We start from the raw sequence: 19547 nt of genomic DNA, 5'->3' as shown, positions 1-19547 counted from the left end.
GATGGGAATGTCCTCATCCTGTCTCCAGCTGTTTAATGTCAGGATTTGGGTCATTAATCACACAACATTCTGTTGGAATTAAATGGTCCTACTGAAGTGGAATTATTTATATATAAAAGTTTGGATACACCTACTCATTCAAGGCGTTGTATCTACTCATTCAAGGCGTTAAACAAATCAAAATAGATTTTAGATTTTAGATTCTTCAATGTAGCCTAGAAAGTAGCCTTGAAAGTAGCCTAGACAGCTTTGCATTCTCTCAACCAGCTTCATGAGTTAGTCACATGGAATGCATATCAATTAATGGCTGATATTTGCTAGATCACATTTACCAATAAAAGCACAATAATAAAAAATAAAAAAAATGATTGTCATTTTTATTTTGTAAACAAAAATCTATTATAATCAAGACATGGGTGAATAAATCATGTTTATCTTGAACAAATATACAGGACACAAGGTTTTCATCTCTATTCCTGTTTATTGCTTTGAACTGCACAAATTGTAAGGACACATTTTACATGCAGTATTTTTATGGAAATTATAAATGTTACCCGTTTCAGGAAACTATGTTGCAGGTCATTACTTCACAGGAAAGCCATTTGAATGTAAACTTAAAAAAAAAAAGAAAATGCATTTTTTTGCCTTCTTGAACATGTGCACATTCATGTGCCTTAATTACAAAGTTGTATGCCATCTGTAAATAAGAATACATTTGTGAAATTACAAGCCTAGGTGGTTTAACCACAGAAAAAGCGAGCAACCTGCCCACTAGCCATGATTGGCTGAGATGATAAGTGGACTGGACATGTCGAGAGATGAGTTTGGATTGGTCTGCCATATAGCACACTTCTGTCGTGTTTTTATCTACTTTAAAAAAAATAAAAAGCTTAGTTGCTGTGAGCGCTGCTGTCCGTCCCGGGATCTCTCCAGATTCCGCAGAAGGGAGAGACACGGAAGCCCAGTTAGCCTAGCTGGCTCGGCGATCTCAAATTAAGGTCGCTATTGAACATTTCCAGTGCTGCAGGAGCTGTGTTAACTTTGCTTTGTTCCGGGACAATGTGGATGGTGCTGACATTCAATGTAGCAACTGCTTGCTTGCGGAGGTCTACAGGGGCGAAGTGCCTACTCTTTTCAAGCAAGTAGAAAAAGTACACAAACTACTGGGGAATCCATGCCCGCATACTTTTTATTTTTCTTCCACCCTAGTAGCCGGACACCGCTCTGGTCTGGTGGAAGTGTCGCCTCCGTGTCGGCTCTCAGCAGCCGACTGTCTGGTGGTCAGCATTGTTCCACTCCGAAGGGGTCTCCCCTTTTCCGTGGAGAATGGAGCTGTTCTCGACCCAACCAGCCATGGAGATACGTCACTCGCTGTGGAAGTCGATGAACGCATCCTCTGGCAACGGGGATCTCCTTGGAGATGTTGAGCCCGGACCTGACACAGAACAGAAACGGCTTTGCCGCCCTGGATCCAGAAGTTATATCACCTTCCTCTTTTGGTGCTTCCCATTTTAGATTGGATCTGGAGGTACCTGCGTCTTTCTACTCTGTTCTGTCTCCCTCTCCAGGGGCTTCTACCTCAGGATCAGATCCTCGGAGCTCCCACCCTCATCAGACCATGAGGCTCCCTGAGAGACCGGCCCATTTAACATCGGCAGCTCTATGGTGAGAAACATATTGCTTACCAAGCAAAAACACTGTGCTACCCAGGAGTTTGAGTACAGGACATCACAAGGCTTCTTCCGACTTAATGACATGCATGTCAATCTCTCATGGCTCCAAGTGGATGAGAGATTGATTTCATTATTACTTGTTTTTGTAAGATGTGTTGACAAGCTAAATTAACTGAGTTGTCTATTTAATCAGGACAAAGGTTTTCAGCGTTGCTAACATAATCGCAAAAGGGTTTTCTAATGATCAATTAGCATTTTAAAATGATAAACTTGGTGTCACGTTAGCTAGAAGTGGTGGGTGTGGAGTCAAGCACAGAGAGCAAAGTTCCAAATGAGAATGTTTATTCCAAATATAGGTCAAGCCAAAAACCACAGGCACAAATGACCACAAAGACAGGAACGAAAACAAACCGTATAGGAATAAAACACGAACATCCACTGACAGAAAAATGAACAAGCCCGCACAAAAGCATGCGGGCCCTGAAGGCTTAAATAGCCCTGAATTAACGACAGACAAGAAACAGGTGAAAACAATCAAGACAAAACCAACAGAAAAGGGAAAAGGAATCGGTGGCAGCTAGTAGACCGGTGACGACGACCGCCGAGCGCCGCCCGAACAGGGAGAGGAGCCACCTTAGGTGGAAGTCGTGACACTTGGATAGCTAACACAACGTGTCACTGGACACAGGAGTGATGGTTGCTGATAAAAAAAACTGAGTTTAAATGTACAGTTGAAGTCGGAAGTTTACATACACCTTAGTCAAATACATTTAAATTCAATATTTCACAATTCCTGACATTTATTCATAGTAAAAATTCTTAGGTCAGATAGGATCACCACTTTATTTTAAGAATGTGAAATGTCAGAATAAATTCGAGAGAAAGATTTCTTTCAGCTTTTATTTCATTCATCACATTCCCAGTTGGTCAGAAGTTTACATACAGTCAATTAGTATTTGGTAGTACTGCCTTAAAATTATTTCACTTGGGTCAAACATTTCGGTTAGCCTTCCACAAGCTTCCCACAATAAGTTCGGTGAATTTTGGCTCATTTTGGCTCCTCCTGACAGAGCTGGTGTAACAGAGTCAGGTTTGTAGGCCTCCTTGCTCGCACAAGCTTTTTCAGTTCTACCCACAAATCTTCTTTAGAATTGAGGTCAGGGCTTTGTGATGGCCAATCCAATACCTTGTCTTTGTTGTCCTTAAGCCATTTTGTCACAACTTTGGAAGTATGCTTAAGGTCTTTGTCCACTTGGAAGACACATTTGCGACCAAGCTTTAATTCCCTGACTGATGTCTTGAGATGTTGCTTCAATATATCCACATAATTTTCCAACCTCAGGATGCCATCTATTTTGTGAAGCGCACCAGTCCCTCCTGCAGCAAAGCACCCCCAAAACATGATGCTGCCACACACATGCTTCACGGTTGGGATGGTGTTCTTTGGCTTGCAAGCCTCCCCCTTTTTCCTCAAAACATAACAATAGTCATTATGGCCAAAAAGTAATATTTTTGTTTCATCAGACCAGAGTACATTTCTCCAAAAAGTAAAATTTTTGTTCCCATGTGCAGTTGCAAACCGTAGTCAGATTTTTTAATGGTGGTTTTGGAGAGGTGGCTTCTTCCTTGCTGAGCGGCCTTTCAGGTTATGTCGATATAGGAATCGTTTTACTGTGGATATAGATAATTTTGTACCTGTTTCTTCCAGAATCTTCACAAGGTCCTTTGCTCTTGTTATGGGATTGATTTGCACTTTTCGCATCACATTACTTTTATCTCTAGGAGACAGAACTCGTCTCTTTCCTGAGCAGTATGACGGCTGCGTGGTCCCTTGGTGTTTATACTTGCGTACTATTGTTTGTACAGATTTGTACAACATTTTGGTCAGAGGCACTGGATGTTGGTTTGGGGGCCTTTGTGGCTTGCAGTGTCTAAAAATATATATTTTGGTACCTTCAGGCGTTTTGAAATTGCTCCCAAGGATGAACCAAACTTGTGGAAGTCTACAATTTTTTTTCTGAGGTCTTGGCTGATTTATTTTGATTTCCCCATGATGTCAAGCAAAGAGTCACTTAGTTTGAAGGTAGGCCTTGAAATACATCCACGGGTACACCTCCAATTTACTCAAATGATGTTGTCACGTCCTGACCTTAGTGCTTATGTGTTTTGCTTGTTTTAGTGTTGGTCAGGGCGTGAGCTGGGTGGGCATTCTATGTTGTGTGTCTAGTTTGTCTGTTTCTGTGTTCGGCCTAATATGGTTCTCAATGAGAGGCAGCTGTCAATCGTTGTCCCTGATTGAGAATCATAAATAGGTGACTTGTCTTGTGTTGGGGATTTGTGGGTGGTTGTTTCCTGTCTTTGTGTTTTGTCTGCACCAGTAAGGACTGTATCGGTTTGCCACATTTGTTCTTTTGTTTTTGTAAGTGTTCACGTTTATTTGTCTAAATTAAACATGTTGAGCACTGGCTACGCTGCGTGTTGGTCCGATCCCTGCTACACTCTCTCTTCTCGTGAAGAGAGGGAAGGCTGCCGTTACAGATGACAATTATCAGAAGCTTCTAAAGCCGTGACATCATTTTCTGGAATTTTCCCAGCTGATTAGGCACAGTCGATTTAGTGTATGTAAACTTCTGACCCGACTTGCCAAAACTATAGTTTGTTAACAAGAAATTTGTGGAGTGGTTGAAAAACGAGTTTTAATGACTCCAACCTAAGTGTATGTAAACTTCCGACTTCAACTGTATATTCTGCGATGAAGTAGCTTTGAACTTGTCCCCTCTGTTGTCAGAGAATATTACTGCATCTCCTTTTGTTTCAATTTGAAATGATTTCTCTGTAGTTAATTTATCTCTCTGTCAGAAGCGCATTCTTCTTGCTGGCCTAACGGCTGGAAAATGTTTTATAGCAGCAGGATGGAAGCCTCCACTTTTTGTATGTAATTTATATGGAGCTGTCTACCTCTCGCATTCACGGAGCTAAAGAAGACACTTTGAACCAATGGATTCTAGATGCAAAAACACTTTGTGATGTGTAGCTTAGATTTTTGTTATTTTTTGTTATTTTGAATATATTTAATTTGATCCCTTAGTTCCTCGGGTGGGGTGGGCTTGTAATGAGGGTGGGACTTCAGTTGCATTTATTTTGGTTTATTTTGGTTTTACATAGCACTTCATTTTATTTTTGCAGGAGTTACTTTAAATGAACTCTTGTAATTTTACTGTTCAATCATCCAGTTTTCTGTAATAGAAATAAGGCCATGCTCATAAAAAATGGCCTCCACCGACACTGCTCTACACACAAACCTTGTACTTTACCCCCTACCTCCCTATTCCATACCCTATCTGACTCTCCCTCCACATGCACAAATTTTTATTTTATTTTGTATTTTATTTTCTCCTCCTCTCTTTTCTCTTCCCCTCCCCTCTCTTCCCTTTTCTCGTACCAACTCCTCCCCTCTAATCTCCTCCTACTTCTCATATCCTCCCATCTCCTCTCCCAGGCTGCTCCTCTTCTCCCCTCCCTCTCCTCACTGTAGTAACACCGCTGTGTTGCAATCTTGCATCAGCTGTGTGTGTGTGTGTGTTTGCCCCTCCTCGTACCTCATCTAACCTATCCTTCTGGGAACAGCAAAGTGGCACTTTGAATGCATATGATTATTTAACAATTACCCTTTCAAATGAAAAAACATTCCTATTTATTGGTTTGTTAATTTGTTTAAACTGAGACGCAAAATGCTGATCCCTTCCAAAATGTCCATTTGCACTCTTCTAAAAAGGGCATTATTGAGTCTGTGTGTGTGTAACTTTGTGAGAGCAATGAGTTTCCGGCTGAAACTTGTTCCCCAATCCTCTTCCGATCAGTCCAAGGTTATTCCTCTCTCCTCTCCTCTCTCTCATCTCTCTCTCTTCCTGAAGTTTAACAGATGAGTGTATGACAAAGGAGCTGATCGTGGACTGCAAGAAAAGGAGGGCTGAACACTGCCCCATTCACATTGACGGGGCTGTAGTGGAGCGGGTCGAGAGTTTCAACAAACGCTTATTGTCCAAACGGACCAAGACAGTTGTGAAGAGGCCACGACAACACCTTTTCCCCCTCAGGAGACTGAAATGATTTCGCATAGGTCCTCAAAGATCATCAAATATTTTGACATCTGCACCATTGAGAGCATCCTGACCATTTGCATCACCGCCTGGTATTGCAGATCCTCGGGTACCTGACCGTAAGGTGCTACAGAAGGCAGTGTGTACGGCCCAGTACATCACTGGGGCCAAGCTTGCAGCCATCCAGGACTTATATACTAGGCGGTGTCAAAACTATAACACATTTTTTCGGTCCATTGTAAAAACGTCAGTATTTTCCCTTGGCTCTACCCCAGCCAGGTGCAAATTGGGGGAGGGACACAACAAATAAATAGCTTTGCATGTGTGGCTCCTTCCCCAAGTCATAGACTGTTTTCTCTGCTACCGCACAGCAAGCGGTACCGGAACGCCAAGTCTTGGACCAAAAGGCTCCTTAACAGCTACCCCCTTCAGCATAAGACTGCTGAACAATTTTATCAAATGGCCACCAGACTACTTATTTTGACAACCCACCCCCATTTGTTTTCTACACTGCTGCTACATGCTGTTTATAATCTATTCATAGTCACTTCACCCCCACCTACATCTACAAATTACCTCTAACCTGTACCCCCGCACACTGACTCGGTACCGGTACCCCCTGTATATAGTATCGTTATTGTTATTTTATTGTGTTACTTTTTATTATGTTTTACTTTAGTTTATTTGGTAAATTTCTTCTTAACTCTTGTTGAACTGCACTGTTGGTTAAAGGCTTGTAAGTAAGCATTTCACGGTAAGGTCTGCACTTGTTGTATTCGGTGAATGTGACAAATACAGTTTGATTTGATGGATTATGAATGACAGTCATCCAATATGTTGTAATAGAAACAAGGCCAAATAATCATCATCCCTCGTCTTAAACGGCAACGACCGCCACTGACACACACACTCACACACATCGAAGTGGCTGATGATTGATGGCGGCCTGTCAAAGGCTGACCTCTTTAATCACACCATATATACCCCACTCGCCTAGCCACCTTCTATTCACTCAGGTCAGGTTAACACTAACACTGTCACACACACACCTCAATGGATATATCGGTCTCAGTTGGTTGCCAAGGTAATATGGGTCACTTCTGGTTCAGCCAACTTCTCACTCATCTGAGCGCCAGAACCAGAACAAAATAGATGAAAAGAAGTGAGTAGAATAAAAACCAGGTCTGTAATTTGTGATGAGGGTGTTTTGTGTAAGCAGGTCTGTAATTGGTGGAGAGGGTGTTTTGTGTAAGCAGGTCTGTAATTGGTGGAGAGGGTGTTTTGTGTAAGCAGGTCTGTAATTGGTGGAGAGGGTGTTTTGTGTAAGCAGGTCCGGAATTTGTGGATAAGGTGTTTTGTGTAAGCAGGTCTGGAATTTGTGGTGAGGGTGTTTTGTGTAAGCAGGTCTGTAATTTGTGATGAGGGTGTTTTGTGTAAGCAGGTCTGTAATTTGTGGTGAGGGTGTTTTGTGTAAGCAGGTCTGTAATTTGTGATGAGGGTGTTTTGTGTAAGCAGGTCTGTAATTTGTGATGAGGGTGTTTTGTGTAAGCAGGTCTGTGATTTGTGGAGAGGGTGTTTTGTGTAAGCAGGTCTGTAATTTGTGATGAGGGTGTTTTGTGTAAGCAGGTCTGTAATTTGTGGTGAGGGTGTTTTGTGTAAGCAGGTCTGTAATTTGTGATGAGGGTGTTTTGTGTAAGCAGGTCTGTAATTTGTGGTGAGGGTGTTTTGTGTAAGCAGGTCTGTAATTTGTGGCTAGTGTGTTTTGTGTAAGCAGGTCTGTAATTGCTGGAGAGGGTGTTTTGTGTAAGCAGGTCTGTGATTTGTGGAGAGGGTGTTTTGTGTAAGTAGGTCTGTAATTGGTGGAGAGGGTATTTTGTGAAAGCAGGTCTGTAATTTGTAGGGAGGATGTTCTGTGTAAGCAGGTCTGTGATTTGTGGAGAGGTTGTTTTGTGTAATCAGGTCTGTAATTGGTGGAGAGGGTATTTTCTGAAAGTAGGTCTGTAATTTGTGGGGAGGATGTTCTGTGTAAGCAGGTCTGTGATTTGTGGAGAGGTTGTTTTGTGTAATCAGGTCTGTAATTGCTGGAGAGGGTGTTTTGTGTAAGCAGGTCTGTGATTTGTGGAGAGGTTGTTTTGTGTAAGCAGGTCTGTAATTTGTGGTGAGGGTGTTTTGTGTAAGCAGGTCTGTAATTTGTGGAGAGGGTGTTTTGTGTAAGCAGGTCTGTAATTTGTGGTGAGGGTGTTTGTGATTTTTAGGTTATAGTCCTGCTGAAAGGTGAATTCATCTACCAGTGTTTGGTGAAATTAGACTGAACCAGGTTTTCCTCTAGGATTTTGCTGGTGCTTAGCTCCATTCCCAAAAAAAATTTATCCTGAAAAACTTTCAGTCCTTAATGATTACAAACATATCAATAACATGATGCAGCCACCACTATGATTGAAAATATGGAGAGTGGGACTCAGTAATGTGTTGTATTGGTCTTGCCCCAAACATAGAACTTTGTATTTTGGACAAAAAGCGAATTTCTTTGCCATATTTTTTGCAATATTACTTTAGTTACTTTGTTGTAAAGATGATATATACATTGGAATATGTTTTATTCTGTACAGGTTACCTTCTTTTTATTCTGTACAGGTTACCTTCTTTTTATTCTGTCAATTAGATTAGTATTGTCGAGTAACTACGATGTTGATGAGCCATCCTCAGTTTTCTCCTATCACATCAATTAAACTCTGCAACTGTTTTAAACTGTTTCAATGGTGCATCTGTAGAAGTTTGTGAGGGTCTTAGGGGCCTAAGTAGAGAATCAATCTTCAGGATGTTGTTATCATATATATCCAATAACGTTCCAACCGGAGAATTCCTTTGTGTCTGTAGAAGTAATGGAACGCAAGGCGATATCATGTGGAATGCGCATGACCAGGAACTGGCAATCTGCCAGACCCCTGACTCATTCCCCTCTCCTCCGGCCCCACATCACAGTATAAGCTTCATTCAACATTCTACAGACTGTTGACATCTAGTGGAAGGCGTAGGAAGTGCAAACAGATCCATATCTTACTGGGATTTGAAAAGGCGATGAGTTGAATATCGACCAGCCTCAGAATTTCCACTTCCTGTTTGGAAGTTTGCTTGCCATATGAGTTCTGTTATACTCACAGACATAATTCAAACACTTTTAGAAACTTCAAAGTTTTTTCTATCCAATAGTAATAATAATAGTAATAATATGCATATATTAGCATCTGGGACAGAGTAGGAGGCAGTTCAATTTGGGCACGCTATTCATCCAAAGTGAAAATGCTGCCCCCTATCCCTAAAAAAGTTAAATGTCTTACTCATGTCGGCCACGGAGAACGAGAGCTCACTGTCCTCGTGAGCGGTGGTGGCTCATGTCGGTGGCACTATGTTTTCCTTGAAGCGGCGAGAAGCTTCGATGTACACAACGTGGCTGGTTTTCCCTTTATAATACGTGATTATCTGGAGACCCATCCATATACAACTCACATCTGAGCTGTTGAATTGAGAGTCCACTTTGTGTCTGTACTAACATTTTGCCTGTTTACATTTTTTTATGGAAGGCATAGCTCAACTGTTAATACTCGTCCATGTTCCCAGTCACCTTGCCGTGGTTAAATGCGATGGTTCGCACTTTCAGTTTTGCGCTGCCATCTGTCCACGGTTGGAGAAGTTCTAATCGTCACAGTGGGAACACCATCCTCTATGCACTTCCTGATGTACTCAGTCACCGACTCAGTGTCAATACTATAATACTACCTCAACACTATTCTCAGAGGCAACCCGGAACATATCCAAGTCCACGTGATCAAAACAATCTTGAAGCAAAGATTCCGATTGGTCAGACCAATGTTGGACAGTCCTTATCACGGGTACTTCCTGTTTAAGTTTCTGCCTATATAAGGGGAGGAGCAGAATGGATGTATGATCTGATTTGCTGAATGGAGCGCAAGGGAGGGCTTTGTAGCCATCCCGGAAGGGGGAGTAGCAATTGTCAAGAGTTCTCGATCAGCGAGTAAGACAGGAGATGTGTTCATAAATCTTTGGGAGCGTTTTCCTCAGATTTGATTCATTAAATTACATGTAAATAACTATCCAGTAAATGTACATTGATAGATAGTGACAGAGAGAGAAGGGAGAGTGTTGGTAGTGGTGGGGGAGGTAGACAGGAAGTGAAATACTGCTCCATCGTCTACACGCCTCTGTCTTCTTCCATCATCCCTTTGTCCTCGGAAACGTCATTGCAGATGGAGGGAGTGTGTGAAAGAAAGACATATTGTCATCCCCCCAGCCCAAACATACAGAACTGTAAACAGTATTAAAAAGAGAGCAGAAAAGAGTGTGAGGGACATGAGAAGAGTGTGTAGGAGAGAGAGAGAGAGAGAGAGAGTAAAATAGAATTGATGACGCAGGAAACTCAGACCTTATGACCTTGTAGTCAATAACTTGAATCATTATGGTATAATGGAAGTGTGTGTGTGTGTGTGTGTGTGTGTGTGTGTGTGTGTGTGTGTGTGTGTGTGTGTGTGTGTGTGTGTGTGTGTGTGTGTGTGTGTGTGTGTGTGTGTGTGTGTGTGTGTGTGTGTGTGTGTGGGTGTGTTTGAGTGTGTGTGTGTGTGTGTTTTTGTGTGTGTGTGTGTGTTTGAGTGTGTGTGTGTGTGTGTGTGTGTGTGTGTGTGTGTGTGTGTGTGTGTGTGTGTGTGTGTGTGTGTGTGTGTGTGTGTGTGTGTGTGTGTGTGTGTGTGTGTGTGTGTGGGTGTGTTTGAGTGTGTGTGTGTGTGTTTTTGTGTGTGTGTGTGTGTTTGAGTGTGTGTGTGCGTGTGTTTTTGTGTGTGTGTGTGTGTGTGTGTGTGTGTGTGTGTGTGTGTTTGAGTGTGTGTTTTTGTGTGTGTGTGTGTGTGTGTGTGTGTGTGTGTGTGTGTGTGTGTGTGTGTGTGTGTGTGTGTGTTTGAGTGTTTGAGTGTGTGTGTGTGTGTGTGTGTGTGTGTGTGTGTGTGTGTGTGTGTGTGTGTGTGTGTTTGAGTGTGTGCCAATGTCTGCTTGTTTATGTCCTCTGTCTTCCTGCATCAGACAGGGTCTCATGGTTCTGGTGATTTGTTCATCTTTCCTCAGCGTTGATGGGATCACTATCAGTGTGTCCAAGTCTGCCTGTGTGTGTGTGTGCATGTACGTGCGTGCGTGTGTACGTGTGCGCGTGCGTGCGCATGTGTGTGCGTGGGTGTGTGTGTGTTCTTCTTTCCTCACTGTTGATGGGGGTCAATACAACAGTCTAAAGCTCTGCTACCAGTTTAAAGGGCTGATAAATAAGCTGATAAATAATCATCCTGAATGTCCTTTTTAAAATACACAAAGCGGATAAATAATCATCCTGAATATCCTGTATCGGTGTCCATCAGCCTGCCTGTTTCACAGCACACATAGAAAAGCTGCTACTTTCTATTCCATCAAATTGCAGCGGTGTGTCCATGTGAACATGATTGTTGAGTCATATGAGAATAAATGTAAGCATATGTAACTACTAAATGTGTACACAGGATCTTCCACTGTTAGTTACCTAAGAGATACGGGGTAATGTGATGTGGAGAAGAACCTTAATGAGGAAATCAGTGAGTCAGATACCACTAATGAGCTGGAATGCCCTTGAACCCTCTCTATGTTATATTTCTACGTCTCCTGCGGGAGAGCCATGACCAACCATGTGTTTCCCCCTGAAACACATGAGAGAGATGTTGATTACTAAGGGACATTAACACTGTGCGTGTGTGTTTGTTTCTGTTTGTGTGTGTGTGTGTGTTTAGTTTTGTGTGAGTGTGTGTGTGTGTGTGTGTGTGTGTGTGTGTTTCGTTTTGTGTGAGTGTGTGTTTCGTTTTTGTGTGTGTGTGTGTATGTGTGTGTGTGTGTGTGTGTGTGTGTGTGTGTGTGTGTGTGTGTGTGTGTGTGTGTGTGTGTGTGTGTGTGTGTGTGTGTGTGTGTGTGTGTGTGTGTGTGCGTGTGTGTGCGTGTGTGTGTGTGTGTGTTTCGTTTTGTGTGTGTTTGTGTTTGTTTTATCTGTGGCAGTGATCGTGTCTGTGAGTGTAATCCGGTGTTGATTGTTATGGGAACATTATCTATCCCCTTAGACATGCTCCCAACACATTCCTCCTTTAGAACGCTGCTGCTCTGCCGTCACGGCAATAAACACCGGGAATTCACTCCGACACACAAGACCCCCAGGGCAGGATTTAGGAAAAAGAGATTGCTATATTTCTGTTACCCTAACACACACATAATATCAGCAGGCAGGAAACAGGGAACACAGGATTCTAATTCTCTCTAGCAGAGAGACAGAGCAGCAGACACAGGTGTACATGTGTTTGTGTTCTAGCAGAAAGGTTCCCATGCTTTTTACGTTTCCAACCCAGGGATTGGATAAGGCCTTACACATGACTGGTTTTAAAGGCATGTGATAGCTTTGGATCCTCCTTCCCAACCCAGGAAGTCAGCAACTGAGTGCCAAAACCATAAATAAAACACCATCAATAACAAACCTGTCCTCCCCTGAATGGCTTGTGGGAGGATTACAGAGATAAATCAGTAAAGAGTGTCCATTCAACATATAAAATCACATTTTATTTGTCATATGTGCCAAATACAACAGGTGTAGGTAGACCTAACCGTGAAATGCTTACTTATAACCCCTTAACCAACAATGCAGTTCAAGAAATAGAGGGCAATGTAAGGGAGAATGTAAATAGTCTGGGCCATTTGATTAATTGTTCAGCTGTCTTATGGCTTGGAGGTAAAACCTGTTACGGAGCCATTTGAACCTAGACTTGACACTCCGGTACCGCTTGCCGTGCGGAAGCAGAGAGAACAGTCTATGACTTGGGTGACTGGAGTCTTCGACCAGATTTTGGGCCTTCCTTTGACACAGTCTAGTATATAGGTCCTGGATGGCAGGAAGCTTGGCCCCAGTGATGTACTGGGCCGTAGAAGAATCAGAATCATAAAACACGGGACGAGATGTTAAAACTGTCCATTGTGCCAATAGATGGTATGCACTCACATGAGATTTGCCGTGATGTTGACAGAGTGGCATGGGAGGTTTATTTCTTAGACTGGGTTAAGATGTCAATTTTGGGACACATCCTCAGTAGTGTGCCTTCGAATCAGTGGGTGTTTCGGCCTTTAATCACTAAACACCCTCATCAAAGGTGGCCAGCTAAAGGGTGATCAAGCCTTAGCTTGTGTCCCATGCCCAATTAAGATTTCCCACGGGACTATGCAAGGCAGGGGCGTCCTCTTCCCTGAGCCAGCCCTACAGCTGACCGCATACCTCATATGCCCTCCTCAAGTTGGAGGGATCTGAATTGGGTTCTCAGGTGGGGGTGGGGGGTCATGAAGTTATAGCACAGCAAGGGTCCTTCCGTTTGATCCAGATCCACTGGCTGCCTCTTTCAGCTGCTTGAGAAACTGCTCTGACGGTCTGCCGCAGAGCCTGTCCATGGATTCCAAGTTCTTTCAGCAACCTGATGGTGGAAGAAGCCACGAATCCTCTGCATCCCACTTCAACTGGCCAGACTTTTGCATTCCAGCCACGCTGAGTTGCGTCTGCTGCCAACTCTGTGTAACGCAGTTTCTTACGCTCGTAGGCCTCTTCAACAGAGTTTTCCCACGGGACTGTGAGCTCTATGATGTACACAGCCTTTCATGAAGGCGACCAGAGTACCATGTCTGGCCTAAGGTTGGTAGAAGCAATCTCAGGTGAAAAAATGAGTTGCTGGCCAATATCGACAAGCATCTTCCAGTCCCGGGCCATGCCTAGGTGTCCAGTTTCTGGCTTTGTAGGAGGATGCTTGGGCCTTTTCTGTCCCTCCCGGATGAATGTTGTTGTTTTGACGGGATTGCTTGTTTTTGGAGGTAATGAATTGGTTGCACTCCTCTTGGTCTCAAGTGCTGCAGCCAGGCTCTTGAGGACCTGATTGTGCCTCCAGGTGTAGCGGCCTTGTGAGAGGCATTACACATTACCCTCTGTAGCACCTTACGGTCGGATGCCGAGCAATTGCAATACCAGCTGGTGATGCAACCGGTCAGGATGCTCTCAATGGTGAAGATGTCAAAATATTTGAGGACTGAGGACCCAAGCCAAATCATTTCAGTCTCCTGAGGGGGAAAAGGTGTTGTCGTGGCCTCTTCACAACTGTCTTGGTCCGTTTGGACAATAAGCGTTTGTTGAAACTCTCGACCCGCTCCACTACAGCCCCGTCAATGTGAATGGGGGAGTGTTCAGCCCTCCTTTTCTTGCAGTCCACAATCAGCTCCTTTGTCATACACTCATCTGTTAAACTTCAAGAAGAGAGAGAGATGAGAGAGAGGAGAGGAGAGAGGGATAACCTTGGACTGATCGGAAGAGGATTGGGGAACAAGTTTAAGCCGGAAACTAATTTCTCAAAGAACTCACACTCTCACAAAGTTACACACACACACACACACACACACACACACACACACACACACACACACACACACACACACACACACACACACACACACACACACACACACACACACACACACACACACACACACACACACACAGACTCATAATAATGCCCTTAATAGAAAAGCGCAAATGGACATTTTGGAAGTGATCAGCGTTTTGCGTCTCAGTTGAAATAAATTACAACCAATAAATAGGAATGCGGATTCATTTGAAAGGATAATTGTTAAATAATCATATGCATTCTAAGAGCCACTTTCCTGTTCCCAGAAGGATAGGTTAGATGAGGTACGAGGAGGGGCAAACACACACACACACACACACAGCTGATGCAAAAATGCAAAACAGTGTTGTTACTACAGTGAGGAGAGGGAGGGGAGAAGAGGAGCAGCCTGGGAGAGGAATTGAGAAGGGAGGAGAAGAGAGGAGAGGGGAAGAGAGTGGAGGAAAAGAAAAGGGAGGAGAAGAGAGGGGATGAGAAGGGAGGAGAAGAGAGTGGGGGAGAGGGGAGGAGAGGTTGAACTGAGGGGAATAGAAGAGATGGAATGAGAGGGGAGGAGAGTAGAAGGGAGGAGAGGGGAAGAACAGAAAGGGAATGAGAGGGGAGAAGAACAGAGGGGAGGAGGAGAAGAGAGGGAATGGGACGGGAGGAGAGGGGAGGAGAAGATAAGGGAATAGAGGGGAGGAGAGGAGAGGAGAGGGGAGGAGAGGGAATGATAAGAGTGAGGAGGAGGAGAGCGAGGAGGAGAAGATTCGAGAAGAGGAGAGGAGAGGGAAGGAGAGGAGAGAAGAGAGGGGAGGAAAGGAGAGGAGAGGGAAGGAGAAGAGAAGAGAGGAGAGGTGAGGGAAGGAGAAGAGAAAATAAGTGAGGAGAAGAGAGGGGAGGAGAAGAGAAGGGAGGAGAAGAGAGGGGAGGAGAGGGTAGAAGAAGACGGTGGAGGAGAGGGATGGAGAAGAGGGGAGGAGAAGAGAGGGGGGAGACGGGAGGGGAAGAGTGGGGAGGAGAGGGAAGGAGAAGAGTGGGGAGTAGAAGAGAGGGGAGGAGAAGAGAGGGGAGGAGTAGGGGAGGGAGGAGAAGAGCGGGGAGGAGAAGAGAGTGGATGAGAAGAGAGGGGGGGAGATGGGAGGGGAAGAGTGGGGAGGAGAGGGAAGGAGAAGAGTGGGGAAGAGAGGGAAGGGAAGGAGAACAGAGGGGAAGAGAGGGGAGGAAAGCGAGGCGAGGAAAGGGGAGGAGAGGGAAGGAGAGGAGAACAAGAGGGGAAGAGAGGGGAGGAAAGAGAGGCGAGGAGAGGGGAGGAGAGGAGAGGGAAGGAGAGGAGACAAGAGGGGAAGAGAGGGGAGGAGAGGAGAGGAGCGGGGAGGAGAGTGGAGGAGACAAGAGGGGAAGAGAAAAAAACAGTCAAAATACAATTTAAATATGCGTGTTTCTTGTGGGAGAGGCAGATACAATTGAAGTCGGAAGTTTACATACTTCTAAGAAAAATACATTGAAACTCAGGTTTTCCACAATTCCTGACATTTAATCCTAGTTAAAATTCCCTCTTAGGTCAGTTACGATCACCACTTTATTTTAAGAATGTGAAATGTCAGAATAATAGTAGAGAGAATGATTTATTTCAGCTTTAATTCACATTCCCAGTGGGTCAGAAGTTTACATAACCTCAATTAGTATTTGGTAGCATTTTCTTTAAATTGTTTAACTTGTGTCAAACGTTTTGGGTAGCCTTCCACAAGCTTCCCACAATAAGTTGGGTGAATTTTGGCCCATTCCTCCTGACAGAGCTGGTGTAACTGAGTCATGTTTGTAGGCATCCTTGCTCGCACACGCTTTTCAGTTCTGCCCACACATTTTATATAGGATTGAGGTCAGGGCTTTGTGATAGACACTCCAATACCTTTACTTTGTTGTCCTTAAGCCATTTTGCCACAACTTTGGAAGTATGCTTGGGGTCATTGTCCATTTGGAAGACCCATTTGCGACCATGCTTTAACTTCCTGACTGATGTCTTGAGATGTTGCTTCAATATATCCACATAATTTTCCAACCTCATGATGCCATCTATTTTGTGAGGTGCACCAGTCCCTCCTGCAGCAAAGCACCCCCATAACATGATGCTGCCACCCCCGTGCTTCACGGTTGGGATGGTGTTCTTTGGTTTGCAAGCCTCCCCCTTTTTCCTCCAAACATAACGATGGTCATTATGGCCAAACAGTTCTATTTTTGTTTCATCAGACCAGAATACATTTTTCAAAAGGTATGATCTTTGTAACCATGAGCAGTTGCAAACCGCAGTCAGGCTTTTTTATGGCGGTTTTGGAGCAGTGGCTTCTTCTTTTCTGAGCGGCCTTTCAGGTTATGTCGATATAGGACTCGTTTTACTGTGGATATAGATACTTTTGTACCTGTTTCATCCAGCATCTTCACAGGGTCCTTTGCTGTTTTTTTGGGATTGATTTGCACTTTTCGCACCAAAGTACATTCATCTCTAGGAGACAGAATGCATCTCCTTCCTGAGCGGTATGACAGCTGCGTGGTCCCATGGTGTTTTATAATTGCGTACTATTGTTTGTATAGATGAACGTGGTACCTTCAGGCATTTGGAAATTGCTCCAAAGGATGAACCAGACTTTTGGAGGTTTACAATTTTTTTCTGAGGTCTTGGCTTATTTCTTTTGATTTTCCCATGATGTCAAGCAGAGGCACTGAGTTTGAAGGTAGGCCTTGAACTACATCCACAGGTACACCTCCAATTGACTCTAATTATGTCAATTAGCCTATCAGAAGCTTCTAAAGCCAAGCTATCCCAAAGCTGTTTAAAACCTCTTTGGGATAGAGGGCAGTACTTGGAAGTTTGGATGAATGAGGTGCCCAAAGTAACCTGCCTGTTACTCAGGCCCAGAAGCTAGGATATGCATATGCATTGTGGATTTGGATAGAAATCACTCTAAAGTTTCCAAAACTTTTAAAATAATGTCTGTGAGTATATCTGAGAAAAATCTAACAAGGAAGTGGGAATTCTGAGGTTTGTAGTTTTCAAGTGAATTCCCATCAACTATCCAGAGTCTGTGGGGTCAGATTGCACTTCCTAAGGCTTCCAGTAGATGCCACCAGTCTTTAGAAGTTGTTCCAGGCTTCTATTGTGAAAGGGGAGAGAATTAGAGCACTCAGAGTAAGTGGCTCAGCTGAAAGCCATGAGTTGTTTATCGCGCGTGGCCATGAGTGCGACGTTCGTTCCTTTTCCTTTCTAATGAAAACCGTATTGTCCGGTTAAAACATTCTTGAATATTTATGATAAAAACACCCTAAGGTTTGATTAGAAAGATCGTTTGACATGTTTCTACGAACTTTAATGGAACTTTTTTGACTGTTTGTCTGAATGTTGTGCCCGCGCTTTGTGCATATTGATTACTGAACTAAACGCGCAAACAAAAAGGAGATTTTTGGACAAAAATATAAACTTTATCGAACAAAACAAACATTTCTTGTGTAACATGGAGTCCTGGGAGTGCCACCAGATGAAGATCATCAAAGGTTAGTGATTAATTTTAACGCTATTTCTGACTTTTGTGACACCTCTGGCTGGAAAATGTCTGTATGGTTTTTTGTGCATTCGCCGTAAAGTCTTTTTGAAATCAGACACTGTGGTTGGATTAAAACAAGAAATTTGTGGAGTGGTTGAAAAACGAGTTTTAATGACTCCAACCTAAGTGTATGTAAACTTTCGACTTCAACTACAGGTATGAAATAGGTAGGTAGGGATTAAAGTACAAGGTGTTTGTGTAGAGCAGTGGCAGTGGCAGCCGTTTTTTATAAGCATGGCCTTATTTCTATTACAGAATACTGGATGATTGAACAGTAATATTACAAGAGTTAATTTCCAGTAACTCCTGCACAATTAAAACGAAGTGATTCGTAGAAGTAAAACTAATGGCAACTGAACTGCCACCAACTTGGAGTAGTGAAACACATCATCCCGAAATGTTTATTTTTCTGATCAAATGTTTTGATTTAGTAATAATAATTGACAGCAAACATAAATATATATAACATGATGTTACCCCCCCCCCCCCCCCCCCCCGCCCCCCTCATTACAATCCCACCCAACCTGAGAATCTAAGGGATCAAATAAATATACATGGTTACAATTAAAAATAACAAAAATATCAAAAATCTAAGCAGCACATCACAAAGTGTTTTTTACCAAGAATCCATTGATTCAAAGTGTCTTCTTTAGCTCTGTGAGTGCGAGAGGTAGACAGCTCCATTTAAATTACATCCAAAAAAGTGGAGGCATCCATCGTACTGCTATAAAAGATTTTTCAGCCGCTAGGCCAGCAAGAAGAATGCGCTTCTGACAGAGAGATTCATTAAGTACAGAGAAATCATTTAAAAGTGAAACAATAGGAGATGCAGGAATATTCTCTGACAACAACAAGTTTGAAGCTACTTTATCCCAGAATATAGACCAGAAGGCATTTCCAAACCATGTGTAAAAAGGTACCAGGTTCATTAAGAGGGCACAATTTACAGGAGGTATCACTCAAAATGTTCACATGAAACAGCTCATGAAGAGTTAGATAAGTCATGTCTCCACAATTATAATGGCTGTTGGTGATCAGGTTTCCTGGAAGATATCATCCTGAGATGTTTTGAAACATAACACTTAATCAAGTGTTTTACAACACCTTGCCAAGGACTGACAGAAAAGATTGAGAACACTATGTTGGTGTTTCGAGTCCTGTTTTGTGCAGGATCTTCTCTTTCTGTGTTTCGAGTCCTGTTTTGTGCAGGATCTTCTCTTTTGGTGTTTCGAGTCCTGTTTTGTGCAGGATCTTCTCTTTTGGTGTTTCGAGTCCTGTTTTGTGCAGGATCTTCTCTTTTGGTGTTTCGAGTCCTGTTTTGTGCAAGATCTTCTCTTTTGGTGTTTCGAGTCCTGTTTTGTGCAGGATCTTCTCTTTTGGTGTTTCGAGTCCTGTTTTGTGCAGGATCTTCTCTTTTGGTGTTTCGAGTCCTGTTTTGTGCAGGATCTTCTCTTTTGGTGTTTCGAGTCCTGTTTTGTGCAGGATCTTCTCTTTTGGTGTTTCGAGTCCTGTTTTGTGCAGGATCTTCTCTTTTGGTGTTTCGAGTCCTGTTTTGTGCAGGATCTTCTCTTTTGGTGTTTCGAGTCCTGTTTTGTGCAGGATCTTCTCTTTTGGTGTTTCGAGTCCTGTTTTGTGCAGGATCTTCTCTTTTGGTGTTTCGAGTCCTGTTTTGTGCAGGATCTTCTCTTTTGGTGT

At 43.3% G+C, this 19547-nt stretch overlaps 1 pseudogene; it reads left to right on the top strand.

Moving 5' to 3' along the window:
- Nucleotides 1-1622, top strand: part of LOC129822550 (acetylcholinesterase-like) — a 63463-nt pseudogene extending 61841 nt beyond the window's left edge.
- Nucleotides 1623-19547: the final 17925 nt, after the last annotated feature.

Source organism: Salvelinus fontinalis, chromosome 24 (genome assembly GCF_029448725.1).
Source record: "Salvelinus fontinalis isolate EN_2023a chromosome 24, ASM2944872v1, whole genome shotgun sequence".
In the NCBI taxonomy this organism is placed as follows: Eukaryota; Metazoa; Chordata; class Actinopteri; order Salmoniformes; family Salmonidae; genus Salvelinus; species Salvelinus fontinalis.
Note: the sequence above shows the minus strand (reverse complement) of the source record. Positions and strands in the feature narration are given on the sequence as shown.